The sequence below is a fragment of the Elgaria multicarinata genome, chromosome 10 (assembly GCF_023053635.1).
Source record: "Elgaria multicarinata webbii isolate HBS135686 ecotype San Diego chromosome 10, rElgMul1.1.pri, whole genome shotgun sequence".
NCBI classification, from domain to species: domain Eukaryota; kingdom Metazoa; phylum Chordata; class Lepidosauria; order Squamata; family Anguidae; genus Elgaria; species Elgaria multicarinata.
The window spans coordinates 37,075,905-37,103,838 of record NC_086180.1 but is presented as its reverse complement, the minus strand read 5'-3'; positions in this window follow the sequence as shown (position 1 = coordinate 37,103,838).

Genomic DNA, 27,934 nt, shown 5'->3' with positions numbered 1-27,934 from the left:
GTGTACAAGATAAAAAGAAAATAAAAACAGAATAAAACAGTTAAAACAAAATTTAAAAGAAACAAAAACAGAGATTCAAGGCAGCATATTAAGGAAAGACTTCTTGGAATAAAGATGTTTTCAGTAGGCGCTGAAAGCAGTACAAGGTTGGCGCCTGCCTGACCTCCAGAGGCAGGGAATTCCACAGGAGGGGCGCCACTATGCTGAAGGCTCTTCCCCTGGTGGATTCCAATCGGAGGATGGATCTATGTTGAACCACCAGGAGCAGGCCCTCGGATGACCTCAGTGATAGGGCAGGTTGGTAAGGGAGAAGGCGCTCTCTCAGGTATCCTGGTCCCAAGTTGTTTACTTTGTCCAAGACTCCATTATACATGCCAGCAAATCAGGCATTATGTAGATAATGGCTTGAATCCAGGATTTACCTTCCATTGTGGAAGAGCTCCATCCACAGAAAGTACCTCTGCCTGAGGTATCTCCATTTCCTGCCTTCATCATAACTCACCCCAAACCCCTGTGTAGCATTTTCAGCTGGCTGGAAGAGCCACTCTGAGAATGAGGTGGTGGGGAAGTCTACCTCTACCAGCCCAGTTGCACATGGCTAAATCTTGATCCAACCCAATAAGATGATGTCATGATAGTACACAGCCACATAGGTCTGGCTATGTTACAATATAATTGAGGGTAAATGAAGTGCCCCATTGACCCCATCCTAAATGGTGGGGGGAAGGAAATTCATCCCCATTGCCTTTGTCATAATGCACTGTCAGCCTAATTGCCTGCCAGCACTGCAGGGCAATATTTCCGCCCTGATCCAGCTACAATTGTGTATAGCTACACATGAGCACTTGGGGCAGAATATGGATGGGGATGTGTATTTAGATGAGCATCTGAAGATACATCTCTATCCACATTTTGTCTCAAGAAGTCAACTAGGTATGATTTGTTTGGGAAAGAAAGCATTTGCCTAGTTGCCTTCGGAGTGAGGAAGTGGTTCACTTTTCTCCTGACACTTATCCCCCTTATGAACATTTCTGTGTCCTTTCAGAAAAATGGGGGTGCAAACAGGGGCATTTGCTAGACTTGGGCCCATATATTCCTGGCTCCAAATCTGTTTCCCAGAGCCCTGGATCTATTTCCTAGGGCCCCAGATATATTCTACAGAGCTCTGAGCATCCATTGGTGCCAATGGATATTTTTTTTCTCAGCTAAATCATAATTCATGGGAAATTTACAAGGGACATTGCAGGAGGGGAGGGGAGGGTTAGCTTACCCCTTCCCACATACTGCAATACCTCTCCCCTCAACTCTTCTCCTGCATGGCAAGCTTTTTCATTGTTTTGGGATGACCTGGGACAGGGTGCAAACTAATTGAAGAATGTATTTATTTGAGATGATTTGGCTAAGAAATAAAATGGTTGCCTCTGCCTTCTCTGAAATTTAAATAAATCCTAGTAATTATTTGTAGATTTCCATATGGAGATATAAATTAACATATGCAGATTTTATGCAGATTTGTGTTCTAAGCCCCTAGGCCCTGAACCTTTTAAGTGCCTTGCATGGTCCCTGGGTGTAACTATTAGGGGTGGGGGTTATGGACAGAAAAATGTCCAAGAAACACACACGCAAACATAATTTTTCAGCTCAGCCTGACATAAAAACACTGCTTGCTTCTCTGGTATTCATTGTGCCCAAATTAATAAATCACTGAAATCTCTATTGGGACTGAAACTTTCAGAGGTCAAGCTAAAGTGGAAGTAGTACAGATCAGTTTCTCATAGACATGCAACTAGAACATCTGTTTGTGTCCTCTATGCCTTGTTAAGATGTTTACACTGCTAATTGTAAACACAGCATAGCTACCTTTTGGTATTTTTGTTTTTCTACCAGCATCAGGAACACAACATCATATATCTAAATTGAGCTGACTGTCAGCATACCAATTAGTCAATGCCATATATATTTGTATCAGGTACATTCATTTGATAGATGGCTGAACTCACTGGAACAAATAACCTCTGAAAATGCTTTGCTAAGAATAAAATATCCCCATATACAGTAGATGTTCAACAGTAATGTCTTAGTTTAAGAAATGACCGTTTGACATTTACACTTCTAGGGATTGTGTGTGCTCTGTTGTGCACTTCCTCCACCACTCTGATTACAAATGTTGGAATCTTTTGCACTGCTCTTTTTATGTCTTAGATAACAATGAGCTGATATAGTTTAGAACTCATTATTTCCTACCTTTTCAAACAAGTGCAAACATGCTGAACATCAAGATTCTATCAGAACTATTTTACATCCTTGAGCATTTGTATTCATCAGTGTAAAGCATTTCAAACCAGTTAGAATACTTATAGCCAGTTAGAATACTAACATTCCTTATTCTTTACAAATACTAACGTCTGACGCTACTGGAGGTGTAGGGCAATATCCAATAGTCTCTTCCACTAGAGCAAATGACATTGCACCAGCAGAACGTGGGTTCTGAACCATGTGCAAGGGGAGAATCCAATTTGTTCTACTTGAGAAACCAGTTGTACAAGCACTTTCGGGAGAGTGGGCCTGGTACATTGTGTAACTGAAAGATTTGGCAGAACTCTGCTAGTGTTGAGTTTATGGAATGGCACCATTGGATTCTGCTCCTATATTCTATATTGAATGGGGCTTATATATTTATCCTACACTATATTTCTCCCATACTATTAATAATTAATTAGTATTAATTAAGTCTTAGAAGTCACAGGACACCCAGGTATAAATCCTGATTGATCGGTATTTATATAATTACTTATTATTTAATAAGTCTGGAAGTCAATACTGCTGTTAGAATTTTATAATAGAATGTATATAATTCAGAAGTGTTGGCTTCTTTATTCAAATGACTTTTCTTTCTCTTCATGACTGAGGAATTTATGAATTTCATTTATTACCTGCATTAAGGATTGAGCAAATATATCTATAAGGTTTTTTTTATCATATTCTCTTATGAACTTATCTGGTTCAGCAGCTTCATTACTTTTAACTTTCTGATTCTTTAACTTCATCTTCTGTTACGTCTTTATCCAAATGTTAATTATCTCCACAAGTCAATGCGGATATGTTCAGAGATTGAAGGAAGTCATTCATTTCAACTTTATCTGGAATTTGAGATGTATATAATACTAAATAGTATTTAACAAATTCATTAGTTATTTCATTGGTGCTTACAATCAAGGAATCTTATGGTATTATTTTCTAGTAATGGTAACCTGTCTTTTACCTTGCTTATTTTTTAATCAATACTTTTCCAGCCTTATCTTCTGATTCAGAATATTATTGCTTTGTAAATAGCATATTCCCATATGTCTTCTTAATTCTATAACTTAAAGGGAAACTAACTATCTATCTATCTATCTATATATATCTTTGCTACTTTTTTTTACTTAAAGTAATGGGTGGCACATCTGAAAAAAACCCTATAATTCTACATCATCTACCTTTACCATTGGGGTACTTTTAATCCTTGAAAAAATATTTTTGTGCACACATACATTCCATTTGGAGGCTACTTCTGAACTGATACAATAAGCAATATCAACATAATACCTGCTTTTAACTGTCTAAACTCATTATAGTAAAGAATTATTATAAATATTTCATCCAATTGGAACCTTCTGGTTTTATTTCAAAACTCTAATTCTCATCAGTGTTAATTTTATTCTATAAGAGAGCATCTTTTATTCCAGGGAGGGCTGGGAAGGGCTACTGTCTGATACCCTGGAAAGCCACTGCTAGTCAGTATAGATAAGAATCTCTAGATGGATCAATAGTCTGACACAGAGCTTCATCGCACCTACTTTTTTTTTTCTGGGTACGATCTGAGCTTTCGACCTCCAGTTCATTAGCGCAACAACCGCTGGTCCTTTTCATGTGCTTTCACTGTTGCACTATTTCACCATTGTTTATCGTTTCACCTGTGCCAGCTCGCACTTCCTTGTATTGCCACTCTTTCACCAAAATGTCTTTTCACTTGTTTGCTCTCCCGCTATTGCGCCCACCGCACCCTGCCCCTTCTCCTTCCCCCAGCAGTTCATTGGTTGTTGTGGTTGTGATGGACATTGTGCTGCACATGGGTGCACTCCCCCCTCACTCTGGTTTGGTGGTCTAGCATTTTAGCAATTTAGGGTTTTATCAGGTTGAAACAAGTGGATGAGAGAGCAATGAGATTGGGGTTGAGTGTGGAGCAGCGAAAGTCCATTTGACCGACTCAGCACAAGTCCGTTCATTCAACCAACTCATCATGCAAAGGGCGCACTGGAGGAGAACCATCCCTACCCTCCTCTTTCATCAGCAAAACTGCCTTTCACTAAACAAATCCCCACAAAAGTGGGACTTTCCAAAATAGTGTGAGGACACCAATACATGGAGATGGAAGAGCAGTTTTATTCCATGCAGAGAGAAAAATACCGCACTTTCCCTGCTAGGGTGACCATATTTTGGAAAACAAAAAGGAGGACAACATGGTCGCCCCCAAGGGGGCGTGTCCAGCACCAAGGGGGCGTGCCCACCCGAACATAGACTTGGTCACATGTCTGATTTTACAGCACACATTTAAGACAAATCTCTTCTTCATAACATCTTAATGTTAAAATCACTGAAATAAAGAACAAGTGAGAGATTCAATGTATCTGAAATTAACTTCACTCAATCCTACTTTTGTAGGTTTTGCTGTACTTTGAAGCTTTTGCTATACTCTTTGTGTTATTTTATTTATTTATTTATTTATTTTATTACATTTATATACCGCCCAACAGCCGAAGCTATCTGTGCGGTTTACAACAATTAAAAATAGTAAACATTAAAAGTATACAAAAATTTAAAAAACATAAAAACAGTATAAAAACAACAGTATAAAAAGTGTTACATTCTCCCCTTCCCTCAAATATTTTTTCTGACTGTATCTTCACTCATTGCAAGCTGCTGTTGTTGTTAACAGGGTTTGCTACTGGCCCCAGATCTGTTTCAAATTTGGTATGGCTAAAGCTCTACCTAAATCCTATCATGGTACAAAGTTTCATCACTTTATCTTTAAAAATGATGATTTTAAAAATAATAATTTTAAAACCTCAATTTTTAAAAAATTCCTAAAAAATCAATGGATGAACAGATCTGTTTTAAATTTGGTGTGGCTAAAGCTCTACCTAAATCCTATCATGGTACAAAGTTTCATCACTTTATCTTTAAAAATGATGATTTTAAAAATAATAATTTTAAAACCTCAATTTTTAAAAAATTCCTAAAAAATCAATGGATGAACAGATCTGTTTTAAATTTGGTGTGGCTAAAGCTCTACCTAAGTCCTTTCATGGTGCAAAGTTTCATCTCTTTATCTTTAAAAATGACAATTTAAAAAATAATAATTTTAAAACCTTAATTTTTAAAAAATTCCTAAAAAATCAGTGGATGAACGGATCTGTTTCAAATTTGGTATGACTAAAGCCCTTCCTAAGAGCTACCATTGTGCCAAGTTTCATGTCTTTATCTTAAAAAATGACGGAGTTATAAGCATTTTTGTTAATTCCCATTAGAGCTGCTCTTTGCAAAAAACCTGGATTTCCCCTCCCCCTCCCGGATCTGCCGGTTTACAACAAAAATCCGGACATATCCGGGCAAATCCGGGTCATATGGTCACCCTATAATCCCTGCCCTAGAAAAACAGAGAAATTGAGGGGAAGAGGCAAGATGATTGCAGGACTGGGACAACATTGTGTGAGGGTTGCGGGGCAAAATGGTAAACAAGGCAGGACAAAAATGCAATAAAATGCTGGTGTGATGGAGCTCTCAGTATAGTTTAGCTTCCTACATTCCTATGAGGAAGAGCCCTAAATTAAAACTGTGCTCCTATGTGACCATTTCTGCAGACACAGTGCCATTCCTTTCTATGGGACAAACCCACTGATTGAAAATTAGTTTCCCCCTTAGTCGCCTTGTACATATTGAATTCATTTACTATACTAACTTGAGCAAAAGCAAGTAATAAAGTCAAGATCCTGGCCATTGTTACATGCATTGCCTCAGGCCTTGCCTGCCATGCAGGTATGCTTACTAAAATAAAAGTAAAAACAAACAAACAGTTTCCTCATCATACTCCTTGCTTCATTTCAGCCAAGTCTTCTCAGTAACTTTTGTCTCAGATTTGTAAGCCTGAAGTAGGCACTAGAGGATGCTTCTAGCAAATATGTTACTGGCCGTATCCTTGGCTAATAAACACCTAGACCTGTGGCCTGCAGTTTATTTAGCATAGGATATGGTTATTGCTCATTAAGAGAAAATACCCTCAAGTTATTATTTAACAATCTCTAGCCAGAAGAAAAAGCTAAACAAAAAGCAATACATCGTCCAGCTGTCCAGGAACTCACCTGAAAGGGTTTTACCAACACCTTCAGCAACAGCTGCCTCAGGCAACTCATAAAAACATGGATAAACCAACACACTTGAGAAAATAACCAAACAAATTTTAAAAAAGTATATTTAATGTATTTTTTTTTATTCCAGGGGACCTCTTATTGCCTAGAGACATTTCACATCTGACATTAATAGCAGTCAGCAAAAACATTTAGAAATGCTATCAGCAGATATGTTTGCTTCAGTTATTCAGAAGGCCTGCATTGGTTTCTGTGATTCTCAAAGTGCCTGAAATATTTCTTCTGTCCAAAGCCTTTCGGAAATACACTTCCTTCTTCAGTTATTCAGCAGAGGAAGGACCTTAAGGGCTCGTTGCTGCATATTTATGAGAACACAAGTGAAAGCCCCTAAGAAGGAAGTGTATTTCTGAAACATGTTGGGGAAAATAAATATTTCAGCCAGGAGCTTTTGAAAACCACTTTTCTCTTGTTCTTGTGTGGCATCCAGTACTTTTCTCTTTTGTTGGATGATTGCATCAATCAAGCCACCAAGTTGTGACTAATTGGCTGAATGTACTATGTCACTGCTAAGTTGTATAAAACACCACAAATCTTGAACCAGGGATCCTGACAGCTAGGATTTTGGAAGCAGTGATAGTTTGATTCTCGAGATGTGCAATTGTTATGTGCTTCTGTGGGGTGAACCACCATCTTCCTACTTGGCTATGATATATCAGCACATTTGCATTAAAAAAACATTTGTTACTTTACTAGTTCAAACCGCATAACTCTTCTTCTGAAACTACCCACACTTTCCTCAGTTTCTCATCTTACTGATTTCCCTATAACATATCAAGTCAATGCTTTGAGGGTTTTCTAATTTGAGTCCCTCACAGAACAGAACACATCTTCTTGATTCACTATATGAGCATTTTCTGAGTGAAGCCCCTCAGATCAGAGAACAGAGAGGGCTGTTTGGCTCTTTTTTGTTAGGCAACAGATCATTTTGAAATAGCCATGTTCACTTTTCAGTCACATTCCATATATTCTTCTGTCCCTACAGCAGAGAAGAGAAAATACAGTTAAAAGGTGTTTACAAGCCAAGTCAACCCTGTGATTTGCTACTTGTGTTCATTTTTGCTTGAGAGGCACACACCTATGGCAGACTTTGAGTCGGCATTCCACAGCCATGAGGAAATTTCTTGTTTGTAAACCAAAGAGGAAGAATTATAAGCCAGACACTTACATCACCTGACAGATGTGTTTCTTAATCGTGTAAGTTTATTTAAGGCCTTTTCTTTTCTTTTTTTTACATGTATTGAACTGGGGTAAAGAGAATAAGGAAGGAGCTGAAAATAAAAGGGGAATGTGGTGCCATGCTTAACACATTTTGTATTCTTTTTTTAAAAAAAACACGTCATTGACTTTACTCTCCTACAACCACTGTCAGAAGCACCAAATCCTCCTTGATGTCTGAAAGTAAATATCCCCAGCGCAGCCCCGCAACTCTATAGCTAGTAGCTACCGGTAGAACAGTAACACATAATAACATGGTAGCAACACATAAAGCTGTCAGTCTTAAAGGGAAATGGATGCCTAAGCTGAGGGGGTAAACAGACTAAATCAATTTTAACATGCATGTTAAGGTCTGTGAAAGGGCAGAGTTTAGTGCTGCTAGGCTGAAAAGCATTTGTCTCTGTCTCGTTGTATTTCCCCACCATTCAATGGCATACACTCACGGGCTTCTCACTTGGCTCCAGTCAGGCTCCATGGCTGATTAATGACAGCTGGAGGTGTCCAGTAATTTCCTCACCTAATAATAAACTACAACCCAAAAGAGTGGTTCCCCTCAGGCCCATATTTAACAGAACTGTACTTACCACCAGTAGAAAGAAAGCCAATTACCATGTCTGAGATAAGGCACATTTAAGCAGCTTTCCGGGACCCATTAAGCTGGCTTTGGGCACCTCGTCTTTGTCTACCTTTGGACAAACTATGCTCCGATAATGTCTGGGTCAGTTATATAATGACCCAGCGTTCCAAAAATATCTCTGTCATCCCTGCAGGACACAGCCTAAATTGGAGAACTGTCTCGCCGAAGCACAGATCAAAGGACATAGGAGCACCCACACCAACATAAAAGCAAATGGCATTCATTCCCTTATTCTTATCCCAGGGTCACCAACTAACACAACGATTGCTACTGTTTCTAAGGCTTAAGCAATCAATCTGCCTCACAACATCCTACCCAAAGGTGCCCACTAAAAAGTTTTATAAGATAATATACGCTCAACAAGAACTTTGCCAGAGTCTGCCAGTAATGAAAGAATATCCTTGTTACTGAAGGAAGTGTGTGTGTCTGCATGTGTGTGTCTGTGTGTCTGTATAAAGTTAAGTATGAACTTGATAAAGGTTGTGTTAGTTGTAGAGCTGGAGATCTTTTACCCCATAAAAGAATAATTTCTACATTAACAAGAATGCAAAGTTGAGTAAATAACAATTTCCTTAAATGTAAGACAACAATTCTACCTCTTGCTTTAAGCTACTCTGCACCAACTTCTGTCTAAGAGATATCGCCAATTTATTCAAGGAAACTTGCTTGGATGAATAAGGAAGGGGGAAATGGGTCTGAAAAGCATAACATGGTGTTTTAAAGTAAAACAATATAACAATTATCTACAAAAACATCCAGGATATTTGGAAGCTGTGTGCTTGAGAAATCACATGGGCTTGGTTGCGGGGAACCCAAGGCATTGTGAGTCAAAGAACATAGTGAGCTGTTTGGATGCTCTGGAATGGATAGATTGAAATGTTCTCCCAGTTGCTCCATTTTATGGCAAAGGCAGTGTGATAAAATGTTATTACCATGGGTATTATTGAATCCCTGATGGGGTATATAATAAGAAATCCTTGTCATAACTAGGGATGTGCGGGTTTTGTGAAATCCATTCTGACTGTGTTTCCTGGCCAGGCATCTTTCGTTCAGTCATCCAAGCACTGATGGAATTGGATTTTTTGTACAAGAATTAGCCCAAATGTGCATTTGCAAATTAACAAAATTGCACAAAAGTAGATAAATAGTCCATGGTCTGCAGAATCTGCACGACCCAGTAAAATCCGGTCCACTGCAGAATCTGCAGGTCAGATACATTGAAATGTGAACTTATTTCAATCCATTGCAGATTTCTCTGACATCCCTAGTTATTGAGAAGATTCTTATACTATCGGAAGCTTAGACAACATAGTGACAACCATCCCACCTCCCTGGCCTGATTGTGGGTTCAAGACTGGTAGGTTTGCTGTTGGGTTCTACAAATTCCAACTGCTAGACCATTTCTGTAATGAAGAAAGGAAGCAAGAAGCAGCATATGGGGAATCCTTTCATCACATAGAATGTGGAGACAGGCAAGGAAGAATAGCTGCTGAAAGCAGCATAAGCAGAGCTAAGCCAGGCAGAACAATAGAAGAGCTGGGAATCAAGTAGCTTCAGGTAGCAAGCCTCCTGCAGGATGCCTAGACCTCTAGAGAAAGGAAACCAGATTGAGAGTCAATCAGGGTCTAAGAAATTGTAAGATGAACTGTAAAAGGTGGAAGGTTCAGTGATGGCTCAAACTTCATCAGATAGCTATGGAAGAATATCCCTGAATATGAATAGTCAGATTTCTCATCCCATGTATATAGGGTCTTTTTTGTAGTAGCATGACAGCTTTGGAACTCTCTCCGAATAGAAGATTATTTGTTTGTTTGTTTATTGCATTTTCCCCTTGCTCAGCATAGCATGGAAGACACCTGCTTCTCTTCTGTCCCTCTGCTCTGAAGCCTGATAAAATGGCTGCCATAAGTGACAGCTGGAAGAGACAAAGGCAACTGGTGTATCAGCAGAGGCATTACCTTACTTGTGTTTCCTTCTCTCCCTCTACTCTGCAAGTTCTCCTGGTGCCAAGTTTGTTGTATTTTGTGGTATTGGGTAGAAAACTTTGTTTCCTCAAGCATTTTAGATTTCTGTTGTTGTTGTTGTGATGATGATGATGATAATAATAATAATGTTTGCTTTTTTGTTATAATTGTTGTTTTATATCTCTGTATTGGAAGCCACTCTGGAATATGTGTCGAAGAGTGAGGTATTAAATGTCTAGACAAATAAACAAATATATGGGCAAATGGCTATAGAAATACATAAATATACACTTGTATCCAGTCCCAAATATTTTAATTGATTTGTCTACATTTTTCCTCTTCATGCCAAGTGAAACAAATTACATCCATGTGAGGAAGCCATAAAGAAAGTCTTGGGCATCATATAACCCTATTTCACAGCTGGAACAGGAAAGGATTCTATAGGTCCGGAGTCCCCAGCCAGGTAACCATGAGCACCAATGTGTCTAAAGCCACCTCTCTTGGCACCCACCAGCCTGCCTGCCTCTCCTGGTTTTTATTGTATTTATTTATTACATTTATATCTCACCCTTTTTCCTCCAAGGAACCCAAGGTGGCATACATTCTCATCCTCCTCTCCATTTTATCTTCACAACAACAACCCTGTGAGGTAGGTTGACTGAGAGTCTGTGACTGGCTCAAAATCATCCAGTGAGCTTTCATGGCCAAGTGGGGACTAGAACCCGGATCTCCCAACTCCCAGTCTGACACTCTAACCATTACACCACACTGGCTCTCTGTTTTTTTTATTTTCTTTTTAAGATGATTTCCTTTAAATTGTTTTTAAACTGGGAGGCTGACATGTTGCAAAATGGAGTACTGCCCTCCAATGCCATATTTATTTGGATTCCAAACAGTGTTTTTTGTGGTTTGGAGCTCTGGCCCCACCTTTGCCTTGTACTTAAGTTCTTGGATAAGCTGCTTTTCTCTTAGTCTCACCAGTTTGCATTCTGGGACAAGAGTGTTTTGTGATTGGTGATGACCGCCACATTAGCCATTTTATGGATGGGCAATATGCCCACCCCAGAGCAACCATTTTGCGAGAGGGCTAACAAAACCCTCTCAGAATTCCAAATTTGCCCACCAACCCAAAAAAGTTGGGGGATCCCTGATGTATGTGAAGAGCAAAACCATGAACTGTATTCAAGAGTCTCTAGACTCTGGCGCAGTGACAATGTTCTCCCCGTGACCCACATGCAGCAGAAGGGCTACAGTAGTCTGAACCAATGGCACAAATGGGGCCCATTAAGTAGTCTATTCTTGAGGATCCAAACCTGAGGATCATCATAATGCTGGCACCTCTGAAGAATTTCAGCAATATTCACAATGAGTCCTTCTTTTTTCCATTCCTGAGCCAGAAATGGTCTCATTTCCTATAGCAAAGAATTTAACTGTCAAGCAATTAAGCATTACCATACTGACGCATGCCTAATTAAACAAAAAGTGATACATTTACTATCTACTGTGTAAGGGTTTGAATTTTATGAGATCTGATGACATATATAACAGTTTTATGACTGTGCTTCATTACAATTTATTGGTTATGAAAAATACAATTCATCCTTTATATCAACTGTAATAGCCATGCACCTATAAACATGGAACCTGTTTTGATCCTCAAGCATGGAGGAAGCAGAGTCTCTGTGGGATGATCAACCCAGTTTGGGACTGAAACTGATCAACCCAGTTTGCGACTGAAATTGCCTTGGTCAAGGTCAATGTACTATGCCGGGACATAGACAGAATGCAATTTTTGGGGTGAGCTGGGGAGGGTGTTACATTTTAAGCTCCACCCCCAGTTTGAGTTTTCATCCCATCCCTAGTTTCACATACTTTTCTGGATGACTGAATCAGCTCTAAAGGCTGGTTAACACATGAGTATAATTTGATTGTTGCACCAGTTGGTAACTTGCATATACGAACAAGCCATCAGATACAAGCACCAGAGCGGTAGAACTTTCATACCTTCTATTCCTTTTCAATGGAATCGCTGTGTGGCCTCATTTTTACGTTGCAATGGCTAATTGACAATGAATGATTTATCTACATCCATGTATGAGAAATGCACTGTAGCTACTGAAATAAAGTTGTCTGTGCCACCGCTTCTTTTTAAGTACCTTTATGTTGACACACTGAATGCGGCAATGTACTTTAAGACTGACGCCACTTCCATAGGAGTCAATGGGGGTCCCGGCATCGAGTTCAAAAAGTATTTGTTTTGTCCATTAAAACAGACTCAGTGGATTAAGAGCAAAACACAACGTTTAAGGAGGGGAGAAAATTCTGAGCAGGATTGAGGCTGTTAAAGTTGTGCTCTGCCTGTAATCTGCTAATCAGCTTGAAAAACTGAGAAACAGATAAAGCATTTGCCTTCTTTTGAACTCCCCCACCCAGCCTTTTTCATTCTTGGAAAGGTGGACCACACTTTGTAAGGAGCTCGTTTCCATTCAGTGATCTCCACCAGCTCCTTTAAAGGCCGCTCTTATCCCTCAACACTGCTCCTTCTGTATTGAGGTTATTTGTTCCCACACTACAAAAGACTAGAACAAAGTTGGAGAAGAAAAAGGAAAGCTGGTCTACTGTCAGGAACGAGGCTTATCGCAGCAGCCTCCTATTTTTAACTCGATTGCAAACGATATCTGTGATCAAAGGGCCAGAACCCCTGGAGGCGCTTATGCAAACAGCATGGTGGCCGGAATTCTTCCTGATGATTTGTAAGCAGGAAAGGACTTTTGACATGAAAGACAGCTTAAACAGCACAAGAATAGCAATAAACCATCTGTAAAATGCTTAACATTGCCCTTGAACTAATGCAAATTTGTTCCAAACATTTTTTCCCCCTTTCCCCCTTTTCTCCTTCTTGCAATCCCTGGATGTCCTGCTGGGGCATTTGAGCAGTCACATGCTCTGTATACAAAAGCCTATATAAGCAGGGAAATACAGTGTACTAATGTGTTTAGAATCAGGGAATCAAACAGCTTCCACAATTTAAATCCGCTGCCTTCTCTTCCCTTTGTTTGCAAAATCTTCATTAATGACAGCCCGGTTAGGGATGCTACTGACTTAAGCTCCCAGATAGCAAAGTTGAAGAGTGACTTGTAAGCTTGCAATATTCAGTTAAGAAGCAAAGCAATACTAACGAAGTACATTCTGTCAATTTCCTAAAAGAAGTTCAGCTCACTAGATATTGAACTCTACCTATATTTATCAGGTTTTTACCTTGATGGTCCTAAGTATCAACATACAGTAGCCGTAAAACAGGTTAACACAAGAAAGTTGGATCTATACCATAATTGCTACTCAGAGGAATTTTAGCACAAGATATTGAAATGGTTTTAATCTGTTTATTCATTTCAGGGATTTATCTTTTTACATGAGATTATTCATACACTTTATAATATTTCCAAAACATAGGCAGTTGGATCCAGACTTAGGCATACTTAGAGCAGATCCTTTGAAATAAATGGGACTTAAGTTAATCACGTTAAATTAAATCCTATTGGCTTCACTCTTAAATAGGACTAAGGCCATAGCTAGACCTAAGGTTTATCCCTGGACCGTCCAGGAGTCAAACCTGTTCATCTAGGTGCCACACAGGGGATCCAGTGCTCAGGCAGGGGCAAACCCTGGATGATCCCAGGATAAACCTTAGGTCTAGCTGTGGCCTAAGTCTGGATCCAACCCAGCCTTCTCTGTAGTAGCCTCCCATCTGTGAAATACCCTTCCCAGGCAATCTGCATGGCATCTTCATGTATACCTTTAGGCACCGGGTAAAGACCTCCCATTTTAAGCAGGTATTTCATCTTTCATGTGCTATCTTTGTTATTTATTTTTTATTTATTTATTTATATCCCACCTTTTGCCCAATGCTAGGCCTCAAGGTGGCTTTATAAAATTAAAATATATACAGTTGGTCAACTCAGAAGTAGGACTAACACTGGATACTACCCAATGGCTCTAGCTTTGGTATTGGGCTGTATAGAAATGTAATAATGCAATCTGCAGAGTAAATCCTTCTGAACTCTGTGGCTTCCTTCTGGGTAAAAAGATGCTGAAGACCCCTCTGGCCTGATCAAATTCTGCTCTGAGTTAGAATGTTCCCTAATAAGAAGGTGCCCTGTGTTCCTCATGGGAGTTACTGCTGTCCTTACAGACGAGAACAGTTCTGGGATCTTCCTACGCTAAGGTCCCTGCTGAGCCTCAATAATTTTGAATCAGCCCTGCATACAGTCACATGTTTTCCACAAATTCTATTTGACTGGGGCATAGTTTATAACACAACAATCGTACAGTTGTTGCTAATTTGTTGTATAGGAACCAGATGTCTTCTCTTAATGAACTGCTTCTGTACCAGGGGTATCATATTTTCCCAGCAGTTAATTGCAATATATAGTTACTGGGAAAATGCAATACTTCTCCCACTAGTAGGGATATTGCAGTCTGCAGTCATCTGGGATGTGCTTGTTTCAATGTTATCATTTATTTATTTATTTATTTATTTATTTTATTACTATACCACCCAAATAGCTGAAACAATAATGAGTAACACAATTCTTCTACTCACGCCTGTGTCTTGTGACCCTAACATCAGCATTCATCCTGCAAAGAGGGAATTTGCATGGGAATTTAAAGTGACTAGTCTCAGGTAACGTTTGAAGGAATTCATTGTCAATGTCCACCTCCATTGTGGACACTTCAGACTTTACTTTGTGACATCAGAGTGTACATAGAGCTTTTCTACACAAGCATGCTAATCTGCTGTATATGCTTCTGTTTTCACCACAGAGTCGAGATCTGAATTCTACAAAGAGTGTTTTTCTTTCCTGCTTTTCTGCTACATAACCTCAAGGTGGAGCTGTGCTATAGTGTAATAGTGTAATTACACAAGTAGGAAAATACATTTTCTTTTGCTTTCTGAAATAATACTACTTTTCCCTCTCTCTAAAAAGAGCTAGGAAAGAGAGAAGAAGAAGAAGAAGAAGAAGAAGAAGAAGAAGAAGAAGAAGAAGAAGAAGAAGAAGAAGAAGAAGAAGAAGAGCATCACAGTGTCATCTAAAGAACCTATAAAACAGTAAGGAGTAACGAGTGCACAATAAATGCCTCATGGAGAAAAGCTCAGATTTGGTGCCAAGTCAAAACTGACATGATGGTAAAGTCTTCTCTTAATCTAGATTAAGGCCTTGAGGCTGGATTAAGCTCTCATGCAAATCCATTCTGAACAAGTTGAGAACCTCCCACTCATGCTTTATATGAGCCCATATCCCTGCAGAGGTGATCTTCAGTAGACCTGCATTCCCATGATTCAGGAAGTGAGGACTTCTGTGAGAAGGAGCAGAGCCTCTGGGATAATCCTCTATCTAGCAACTTCCTGGCTTCTGGTGATTATGTAAAGATCACCTATTTAACAACTGTGAATGAGGAAGGTTTGGTGTTAATCTAACAAGGATGACTAGGATGCTTCTTTTTAAATTATAATTCTGTTTTATTTTAAATATTTTTAATTACATTGTTGGTTTTGTTGCATGTCTAGATTGTTGTTATGATCCTGAGGTGGTGGTATTATTATTATTATTATTATTCATCACCTGTATCCCTTCCGTCACCAGCTGAAGATCTTTTTATTTTCTCAGTATTTTAACACCTAATTTAACAAATTTAAACTTTGCTGTTTTAATTCTGTATTTAATCTATATCAATTTCTGCTGTGTGGTTTTATCCTGGTTGTGCTTTTTATATTGTATTTTGTATTTGTGTTTTTAGACTGTTGGTTGTTTTATTATGCTTTTATGGTTTTAATTTTTGTGAACCACCCAGAGAGCTTCGGCTATTGGGCGGTATAAAAATGTAATAAATAAATAAATACTATTACTATACAGGAGAAGCAGCATGTTTGGGCCAGTGCATACAACAGACCTGCACATGACAAATACATGTTTTACTCACATCTGTTACCAGTTTGTAGGAATGGGGTGTTTGGTCCCTTTACAAAAGCAGCATCTACAGTCAGTTTCATTAAACCCCTGATGAAGGATGAGAAGAACTGCAGTTCTCATTTTTGAATACTTCCTTTCCAGTTTTGCATGATGCATAAAGGCAAAATTAGGTCACACAAGATAACATTCATTGAAGGGGATGGGTGGGATCTTCCTGTTTAGAAGATTCAATAGCTAGCATCCAGCAGACATGAGATACCATTAATTTAATTGGGTGCATTTTTTTCATTATGTGTGTTTTGTTTGGTTTTTAACTGTTCTTTCCCCCACCACCACCACAAACCCTTAGGAAGAGACAAGTTAGTAATTGAACTATGTAATTTTAAAAATGTTTCTAAAGATTGTTAAATCTAATACTAAGTCCTGCCACAGTTTCTATACCAGCACAGCTAGAAAGGAAACGGAACTGCCTCACTTACCCTTTGCCCCACCTGTTTTTCCTAACTTTTCAACAGTGTTAGAGGTTAATAACATTGTTATTTCATCCATTGCTTGAATCTAATAAAAGTAACGAGGCATAGCATTCTGTAAAATGTCTGCAGAAGAGGAAAGAACACCAGTATTGACCTCTAACATAAATGAAATACTAATTATCCCCATCTAGTTCTAAAATTAATGCCTTTGGACTTTCCCATGTGGCACAGCAAAAGTATCTTGTTCAGACTCCAGGCAACTTTTTCTGTTTCCACTGAGGTGGAAGTAGGGGGAAAGAGAAAGAGGAATCCATTTTCAAGCTTTTTTTAACTACCTTTGAGTCTCTTCTCATTTTGCCGTTTGTGAAAGTTGTTTATCTGGGACAGACTGCACAAAACATATATTGGTTTTATGTATTTATTTTTATTATGGTTATGTTCTATCTTTCCCTAAAAAGTGCCAAAGGTAGCTAACAATAAAATCTACAAGAGAAAATAACCAAGCCACATAAAAAATAAACACCACAATAAATCTGTATAAATAGCAGATGAGAGCAGGGAAAGAATGAAAAAGACAAGAAAAAGGCAGACTATTAAAAACGTAATTGAATTAAAAATACAGATTAAAACACAGAGCAGCCAGGAAAAACAAATCAACTCAGGAGGTGAAATGACATTTTAAATAAAATTTAAGGGGCATGGGGGTTGCCTGCTGGCAGAAGGCCATCAACAAGTGGGATTTACACTCTTCCTCAGTTGAGAGTTCAAAAGTCTGAGTAAAACTACTAAGAGCTTTTTTACATGAGGCTATTAATCGGCTGTTAATCCACTATATCTTCTTTAAGTTTCATCACAGAACTGTGATCAAAGCACTACAGGAGAAGCATTTCCTTTCCTGCTTTTCCAGTACATAACCTCTAGGTGGCACTGTGGTATACCAGAATAGTGCAAATGCTCAAGAGGAAATTGTACTTTCTTTCACTTTCACAATTTAATGCTGCATTTTCCCTGCTCCAAAAATACTCGCTGAAAGTACTGACTAGACACAGAAGTGAAACTGGAGGGTCCCAACGTCATCTAAAGAACCCATAAACAACTGTGGGTAGGAGATGATGAGTGCACAATAAATGCCTCTTGAGTTTCCATGATCACATATCAGATGTTGGTTTGGAAACTCATCACCAAGGCAAGCTTTCACAGGAGAAGGTGGTCCTTCAGGCAGCATTTTAGGGCAACTGAAATTGTAAATAATTTAAACTTCACATTTGAAAATCCCAGGAGAGATTTTTACATCTGTTTCCAGGTTTAAACACATTTCTATAATACCTTAATATACTTTGCCCCATCAAAGGGATTACTTAATAACCTTATTCTCCTCCAGAAGGGCCAAAAGCAGTTGTGAAGAGAGTTAATTGGAAGTGGAAAACTGGCAGAGAGGAAAGGGTTAAGATGTTGTTTCCCCACATATTGTGTCAGCCTCCGAAGGGAGATTAGAGCTTGGGCTTTAGAAGGCGGGAAACTATACACAAGTAACACTATCTGTAGTTTGAGGTTTCGAAAACACAACATGCCAAATAATATAATTATCAGATAGTGTATTTTACTAATGTTCATGATGGGTCAATGACATTGCTGTGCTAGATCCCTCACCTTTGCTGTAGAAGTTATAGTCTACTGGGCCTTTGGAACTTGCTAAGCATTGGCAAAGCCAACCATAGCAGATTACGTTTGTGGCATTATATCTCTTGAATGAGATATTAAAGCAAGCCAGCTAATATGGTAGGATCTTACATGGATATAAATGAGCTCACAGCCCAATCAAGGTCACAAAGAAATGCGTACCGGCCTTATTCCCCCTTCTCTCTGTTTCTCCCTTATTTTAATCGCTATCTACAAGCCTATTTGGTAAAATACTCTAGATTCTAAACTGAGATAGCTATCCACAATATCAGAACATGCAACCTTTGGATTTCCACAAACTCTGGAGTATAGTATGCTGAATGCACACATTATAATGTACTCCGGGCTTGATGACTCCTTCTATTACACTTCAGCCAGACACAGGCCATCCTGAGATAAGAGAGAAGGGGTGTGCTATTTATTAATGGTCTGGGTCTGCTGCCTCACACAGTGAGGTCTTTCTAGCCATTACAGTCAGCACCACAAGTTATCTGGAAGTCCAAGAGACAGATGAGTGGACTGGCTACACCACAACCAACTGCTGTGTCAACGAGGGGGAATCCCTGCAGTGGGGGTGAGAATATCTGTAGAGGATCCTAAGGATATTATGGTCTAGGGTTTGCCATGATAGTGGGGGGGTTCCAGGCTTGGTTCAAAAACCCAGAGCTTCCACCTCCAAGCCCATTGGGAAAGGGTTATGCAGGCCCCAGATTTACTAGGCAGTTCAATAAGCTTTCATAATTTTCCTGAGGCTGTGTTGCAATGGAAATGCTTTCTATCTTTGTTTAATCACAAGGAACTATATGCCAGCACTCCACATTAATATCAAAACCCATCAAGACGATTGTTCCAGCTCCACTCTTCCTGCAATTTCTTTTACATTTCTGTAGTTACATACACTTGATTTAGCTACAAATTAAAAACACCTGATGGCTAAGAGCTCCGAGTCAGGTTACAACATTTACCCTGTAGATGAACTCCAACATTATGCTAATTGCTAAGGATGATCAAGAATACTGAGGGATATTCTTAATTGAGAACATGTACTAGATTTTAATAACATGTATGGGGGTGAGGGCAATTGACTCATATTCCTAAGTTATCATTGAGGAAGAGCTGGCTCTCGTACAAGATGCCACTGATTGTAATAATGCTATTGTTTTACACAACTGGAGAGCAAGGGAACTTATTTCAGTGGCTTACTAAAATACAATACACAATAGAACATTAACTGAATGTGTATTTTATGAAGCCTCTTAAATAAAGGAACTAGGGTGGCATGTTTCGAAAGGGGGGATTTAGAAATGAACTCTCCCAGTTCAAAAACATTGTATCAGTTCTGAGCCAAACCAAACTCCCCATCAAGACTTGAGTCTCTGTGAAATGCCCAATGTCCTCTTTCACAGCGTTACCTCGTTCAGGGTTATTGAACCTCAGACCTTTGGACCAAATCAGGCCTCCCAAAGTCCCAATCTGACCATCCCGGGTTCTCCAGATGGCTACGCTCTGCCATTTTGCAATTGTGTTGGCAGGTCAACAGGACAACCATTGCTGAACAGGGGTTGCTGACAGAACGACACACCAGCACAATGACTTGTGGCCCCATGAAAGCTAGAAAGGGTTGCTGGGCTGCCTCTTTCACTGAGGAAGATGCATTTCATATGTCCATTGAGACACCCTCCAGAGGTCCTGCTGCAACTCCAGGCTCAGCGAGGGGCAAGGTAGGACAGAAGGCTACTTTAACAAGCACAAAAGTTTTTAAAAATGCTTGTATATGGATGTAATCATTAGCCCCTCCTCCATTTTATCCCTTTTAAGTCTCCCACCCCTACACATACATACACACACACCACTTAGATCTTGAACAGGAATTTTCCACTTTCCTTCCACTTGCTTTACCTCTGGACGCATGAGATTTCCCTCCTGCCTGTAGAGAGGTGGGTAGTTTTTTACAGTGAGGCTTAACTACTTGGTCACCCATACTGGAAGGATGAGCCAATCATGACAGGGTGACCAATTACTGGCTATGGGGAGGGAAATGGGCCACAGAGGAAGATCCAAGAGACAAACCATCATATAAAGATTTGACTCGCAACAATGCCACTGCTCAGGAGAAGTGCGGCCTCTCCATGTAAAGAAAGAAATGGAAAGTTGCAGGATAAAACCAGTCAACGTAAAGGGACTGTGATTGAAGAGGGAGCAGAAACAGTGGTACAGTTCCAGGAAGAAAAGCCTCATGTAAAAATCCCCTTAGTTGCGGGCAGAAAGATCTTTAAGCTCAAATATGCTCATATTTTGTCCCCGCCCTTTTGCTTTTGACCATGCCACCTTTTAACTTCAGCTCTACCCACCACCAGAATGCAGTCCTTGAGTACGTCCCTGGACTGAAAGAGATTCAGCAGACCTGGCCAAGATAATATACAGCGGTATAACTGCTCTTGCTTTTGTCTCTGTGGAGCTAATTTTTTTTTTAAAAAAAAAATCACCAGCAGGACATGAAATATATTATTTTAGAGTACAGGGTGCAGTATATTTTTACAGGCCCGTAGCCTGAAGAATAATGTGCACCAACCTATGAGCAGTGATATATTTTAGATACATCAGAAGCAATTAGTGTTATAATGTGGCAAGGAGAAAACTGAAACCTAAATCAAGATTTAAGAACATAAGAGCATAGGAAGTGCATTGCTGGATGAGACCAACGGTCCATCTAGTCCAGCACTCTGTTCACACAGTGGCCAACCAGCCCTCGGCCAGGGATGAACAAGCAGGACATGGTGCCATAGCACCCTCCCGCCCATGTTCCTCAGCAACTGGTGCAAACAGGCTTACTGCCTCGAATACTGGAGGTAGCACAAAACCATCAGGACTAGTAGCCATTGAGAGCCTTCGCCCCCAGGAATTTATCCAACCCCCCTTTTAAAGCCATCCAAATTGGTGGCCATCACTACATCTTGTGCTTTCTAAAGCTTAAGCTTGCTATTCAGGGAAATAAATCCATATGCTGAAATGTAGGCTAGATCTACACTGCTGCTTTATAGCAGTATTGAAATGCACTAACTGCGGAGGCATAATTCACTTTCCATTTACTACTTTAATGATTTTATTTCTTGCTTTTTATTCCACATTTGTAATGATTTGACACAAGGTGTACATCTGGCCATAGTGTCATACTAGGGAAATGTTGCAGTTAACAGCAGCTAAGCACAACAGAAGAAGGCAGTCAATCCAGATATTATTCCATAAGATTTTACTATGAACGCTACAAGTTGGTGAAATAGCTGCAGTTGTAAATTACATGATGGAGTACCACCACATTGAGCAGGGTGGGTGACTTGTGGCCCTCCCAGTTATTTTGTCATACAATTCCCATCAGCCCTACATAGCCAAAGGCTAGGGTTAATAGGAGCTGTAGTCCAAAACATTGGGAGGGCAGAAGCTGGGAGGGTAGAAGTATTGTTGTATTTATCCTAGGAAGGGCCAATGCTAGCAGATCCATAGAGTTAACACGATTTTGGCCTATCCATTTGGTGACTCGGGATGGCTTTGCAATTTAACACCTAAGACAAATCCACACACTGGCATCCTAAATAAATTCACACAACTGCAGTTTGCCTCTCATCTGTCTTCATCCAGCCTGAGCTCATCCATTCAGATTAAGAAGTGCCCAAAATTTAATCCATTCAGATCTTCTGTTCCCACTTCTGTCAACCTGATACCTTTTAGAAAAGTAAATGTGCTCTGGGCTGTTATTGTTTCCTCCCTAATAAAGACAGGCGGAACAATTATTTTCTCTTGACATTTATGATACCTGCAAAGTAGAGGCAATCAGTCCTTTGTCAACACCTGCTTCTGAACCTGACCTTCAATTCCTATTTTAAAGGAATAAGCTGCTTCCTACAAATCATTTGGGAAAGAGATGGATTTATTCACGTGTCTAAAAGCATTCTCTACAAGGGAAAGCTGTCGATTTTATAACTAGCCTGAGCTGGTTTCTGCAGGTTTCTCTTCACAGAGCTAGGAAGGCTTTGACTGGAAATGTTAGCCTACCAGAGATCATCAGAGCTGAATTTGAGAGAGGGTTTAGCCCACAGTTCAGCTGTGGAAACTGTTGTGAAAGTTAGGGCTATGCCATAGAACTTGTAATAATAAAGAGAGTGCTTCAGAAAATGTCCAGTATATGCTTTCATTGTAGCTAAATTCCCTTATCACCTCATAATTGTCAAACATGGCAGGTTCTACACCACTGCTTTAAAATGGTTTATAATGGTATTAACAACTGTGTTTTTTTTAAATAATTTTTTATTTTCTACAATACTTAAACATACAGCATTACAATAAAAAGAAAACAACATACTACATAAATGTTGAGTAAATATTGAATACATAATATCATATCTAAATAACATAATCAAACTTAACATATAAGTGCACCCCCAACCATGGGATCTCATTCCTGATTCCAAAATCTCATACTTTCTTCTGCTGGTGGTTTCCCACTTCCCTTAGAAAACACAAATATTAGAAACTGTTTCCAAATTCCTTCAAAATCATTTGTTTTAGCTATACCTCTTCTCCATTTAATATTGCAAGTCAATTTGTCATTTATAGCTATGTCCCATACTTCTTTATACCATTCTTCAATAGAATATTCCCCTTGAATCTTCCTAGCTACAATCAATCTTGCTGCCATCAGCAAATTCGTTATCAATTCCTTACTTTCTTTTTTACATTTTAAATCTTCAAATAGTGACAGTAATGCAACTTTTGGTGCTCTTTCTATCTTCATTCCCACAATTTCTTCAATCTCCGTAAACACCATCTTCCATAATTTTTGTACATATTTGCATTCCCACCACATATGTAAATACGTCCCTTTTCCCCCACATCCTCTCCAACAATTTGCTGAATGCTGATTATTTATCTAAGGTATTAACAACTGTTGGGGCCCACAACACATTCCATGTACCATTTTCAAACCACTTTCAAAGTGTTATATCCTGCTTGGTGTAGATCTGGCCCTAATTCATCTGTCTACTCCTGATGAAGAATGGTCATCTATATGTTATTGAATGTCTGGGATTTCTTTACAACACTTTTCTGACAAATTCTCATTAAGAGTAAAGGAAGTAGGTCTAATTATTTGATTTATTTATTTAGTACATTTCTAATCTGCCCAATAACTCATGTACTCCGAATGGATTACAACCAGCTAAAAAGGTAAAATGCAATTTTTAAAGACAGTTAAAAATAAATCAGTTTTGCCATGGCGCTCATTACTAGGCATCTCGAGCCCACCCCCTGCTCTATATTCCCGTGCCTACCCTGCACTGGGATCCACCCCATAACAACACCCACTCTCTTAATCTGAACTGAAGCCACCACTGACAGACAACAAACAACCATGGTGACATTGAAGCAGTGTAAAAAGTTGCAGTAAAAAGACACATTGAAAAAGCACAATTTCATGGGGAAAAGCCTGATGGGGCTACGAGTTGGCAGCTGCATCATGTAAATAATGGGGCACAACTGTGCAGCCATGACAGGGTATATAGAGTGTATAGACAAGCCCCTAGTCCTGGTGGAGATGAAAACTTTAGAGCTGGTTTGTTGATAGGGATCAGTACAGCTGCCTGAATTTCTGACTTCTCCTTGGGGGTGTGGCTATGCTCTTCCACACTAGAGGCCTTCAAGAGGCAGCTGGACAGCCATCTGTCAGGGATGCTTTATGGTGGATTCCTGCATTGAGCAGGGGGTTGAACTCGATGGCCTTGTAGGCCCCTTCCAATTCTGCTATTCTATGATTCTATGATTCTATAATAGAAGTGCCCTTCCCCCACATCCCACTCACATGGCCATGGGGAGGCTGTTGTGGGAGGGAGGAAGAGACGTCCCTCCTCATCATTGGTGGAGGCTGCATGGTGCCACTGGCTGGGGGTGGGGCAATGGTGCCGATATTAGGCAGCCATGCCCCAACTTTCCAGCCTCTTCTGGATCACAGGTCCCTCCCTCCCTCCCAATATGCAGTGTGGGTTACCTAGGGTGACCATATGACCGGATTCGCCCGGATTTGTCTGGGTTTTTGACGACAAATCCGGGAGGGGGAGGGGAAATCTGGATTTTTTTCCCCAAAGGGCAGCTCTAATGGGAATTAACAAAAATGCTTATAACTCCATCATTTTTTAAGCTAAAGACATGAAACTTGGCACGATGGTAGCTCTTAGGAAGGGCATTAGTCATGCCATGACTAAATATTATTTTTAAAATTGTCATTTTTAAAGATAAAGAGATGAAACTTCACACCATAATAGGACTTAGGTAGAGCTTTAGCCACACCAAATTTGAAACAGATCTGTTCATTCATTGATTTTTAGGAATTTTTTAAAATTTGAGGATTTAAAAAAAAATTGAAAAAATGTTATTTTTAAAGATAAAGAGATAAAACTTGGCACCATGATTGCTCTTAACAAGGACTTTAGCTATGCCAAGATTGAAACAGATCTGTCCATCCATTGAGTTTTAGGAATTTTTTTAAAGTTTGAGGTTTTAAAATTATTATTCTAAAATGACATTTTTAAAGATAAAGGGCTGAAAGCTGGCACCATGATAGCTCTTAAGGAGAGATTTAGCCATGCCAAGTTTGAATCAGATCTGTTCATCCATTTTTTTTTAGGATTTTTTAAAAAGTTCAAAGTTTTAAAATTATTATTTTTTAAAACTGTTGGAGCCATATCCTTCAAACTCAGGTTGTCAAACATCCTCTTTGGGATGTTGCACATTGAGCAGTTTCAGCCCTTGGCATTAAGGGGATCTCCAGTCTTTAGGTAAGAAGTCCTGGGCAAGCAAGACACCTTTCCTGTTGCAGATTTGGTGTGCAGTTGGGTACCTGGAGCTCAGCAGAGGCAAGGCATCCACAAATCAAAATGTGGGAAAGGAGAGGTCAGTCAAAGCCACCACGGGGCAAAACAGAATGAGCCATAGGCCTTTTTCTCAAATTTCCACATCATGGGCGATGAAGGGTCATCTTTAGAGAAAAACTCTCACAATCAACAGTAAGGTGCCAGTCGAGAGAGAGAGGCTCTCTTCTTTGTGGATGCCCTGTTGCTGCAAATGTTGGAACCTGGCATATCATTGCTTTGCTTCACTACCACTTCCCTTCCACTTCACTTTGTACACTTGTGAGCTAGGCTCTGACTGCACTGTTGGAATGCAATGCAGAACATTTAAAATGCATACCAGAGAAAAATAGATAGCTTTGTGACTTTGGCTGGCTGGCATATCTCTTAGAGACAGAGTTAGACTGAAGCCACAACTCTGAGATGGCTGTAGCTGAGCCTTTTTAAACACAGAGCCTTTTTAAGAGTGTCTCAGAGTCTAGTTTTGGTGCAGGCAGAGGCAGCTGGTGGTGGAGTTTTTTAAAAAACAAGAGTCACCGGATGCAACCAAGCTATAAGCTGTTGCCCTACTCCCAGCCACAGGGTACAAGTGCACAGCCTGGCTGGACCGTTGGGAGACTTTGGCAGAGAGAGGGGGGTGGGGGATTATTTGAGGCTGGAAATGTTGTCAGGCTGGCATAAAGCAGAAAGAGGCTGAAGGCAACCCAGATGCACCTGTAGCTTGGCCCTGAGGTGGGCTTGCCACGCAGAGTGTTTTAAGAGTGCATCAAAGGGAGGCAGCTGGTGGCAGAGGTTTTTTAAGTATTGGGCAAAAGGTGGGATATAATAATAATAATAATAATAATAATAATAATAATAATAATAATAATAATGATGATGATGTAAGAGTCACCAGACATGACCAAGCAATAAACTGCAATAAGCAATATCCCAAGCCACAAGTGTGCAGTCTAGCTGGACCATTGGGAGACTTTGGGGGTGGGGGAGAGAGAGAGAGAGAGAGAGAGAGAGAGAGAGGGATTGTTTGAGGCTGGAGGCTTTGGTTTGTCTGCAATGACTTAGAGTGAGAGACAACAGAGGCCACACAGACAACCCAGAGACACATCTATTGTAACTTAGCCCCATGGTGCTGGCATGAAACGCAGGGCATTAGGAAGAGGGTCTCAGAGTCGCATGTTTGTGCAGGAAATAGACAGGAGTTCAAAGTCTGGATGTGCGAAGTGGTGGCAACACACAAGCCTTGATAAGCTAATGTATATAAGTGAGAAGTGTGAATGGGCAAAGTAGTGTTCACTGCCACAACACCCACCCTAATGTTAGAGTAGGGAAACTTGTGACAATTATACACAAACTTTTTTATAAAACTGAAATTAAAAAAAGCCAGCCATCCAGCCGGCCAGTAACAAACCCTGTTAACAACAACAGCAGCAGCTTCCAATGAGTGAAGATACAGTCAGAAAAGATATTTGAGGGAAGGGGAGAATGTAACACACAGAGTATAGCAAAAGCTTCAAAGTACAGCAAAACCTACAAAAGTAGGAGTGAGTGAAGTTAATTTCAGATACATTGAATCTCTCACTTGTTCTTTATTTCAGTGATTTTAACATTAAGATGTTATGTAGAACAGATTTGTCTTAAATGTGTGCTGTAAAATCAGACATGTGACCAAGGCTATGTTTGGGTGGGCACGCCCCCTTGGTGCTGGACACGCCCCTTGGGGGCCGACCATGTTGTCCTCCTTTTTGGTTTCCAAAATATGGTCACCCTAGGGTTACCTGGTCACCAAGTAGGGGCCGAGTAGGAGTTTTTTCACATAGCCTGCTTGGCCTGGGCTAAGTGTTTTTCTCCTACTTCACACTGTAAGTCTGGAGAGAGTGTCTTAGGAATTCTTTGGGTATTAGCAATTGGACACATTCAGCCTAGGCTGTTAGGGGCAGGCATGTTTAGAGGACAGGGATGGTGATCATTCTGTGGCACCATTAACTGGTGACAGGTGATGCCTGAGGCCTTCCACTGAGGTTTTTTGCGTCCCCAGTGGAAGGATAAGGGTTACCTCTGAGGCCAACTCACTTCACTCCACCAGGTGCCTTGCGACCTGGGGGGGGGGGCTTTAGTGACATGGGAAGGCCAAAAGGGGTAGGCCTATGGGTGGCGATCAAGCAGACGCCACTCATCAGGTATAGAATGTTTCACCCGTTAAAACGCCTGCTAGTTTCTGGCATAGTTACGGCCCACCCAGTGCTTCCTTTGCAGATCTTAATAAATGTGGCCCGAATTTAAAACCATACATATTGGTCTCGTCTCTTTATTCCCCCCTTTTTTCCCCGCCTGCAACAGCTTTGACAAATACATCTCTGCATTTTGTCTCTTTATTCCAGCTGTCTGTCTTTCCCCCTCCCTTCTGCCATGTGAATGAATATCTCCTAGTACCCTTATTCCCTTTATAATAGGAAAGATCTCTCCAAAATGACAGTACTGTCATGTGATCCCCTGCCCAAATGTGCTACACTTCAGAAAGTGTGCAACTTTAGCCAACACCCAGGGGACGCTATCACTGACTCTCTATTCCATTTACCCCCATTAATGGATGTAATGGATGTCTTAACTTTGTAAATAAGCCTGTGCATTAG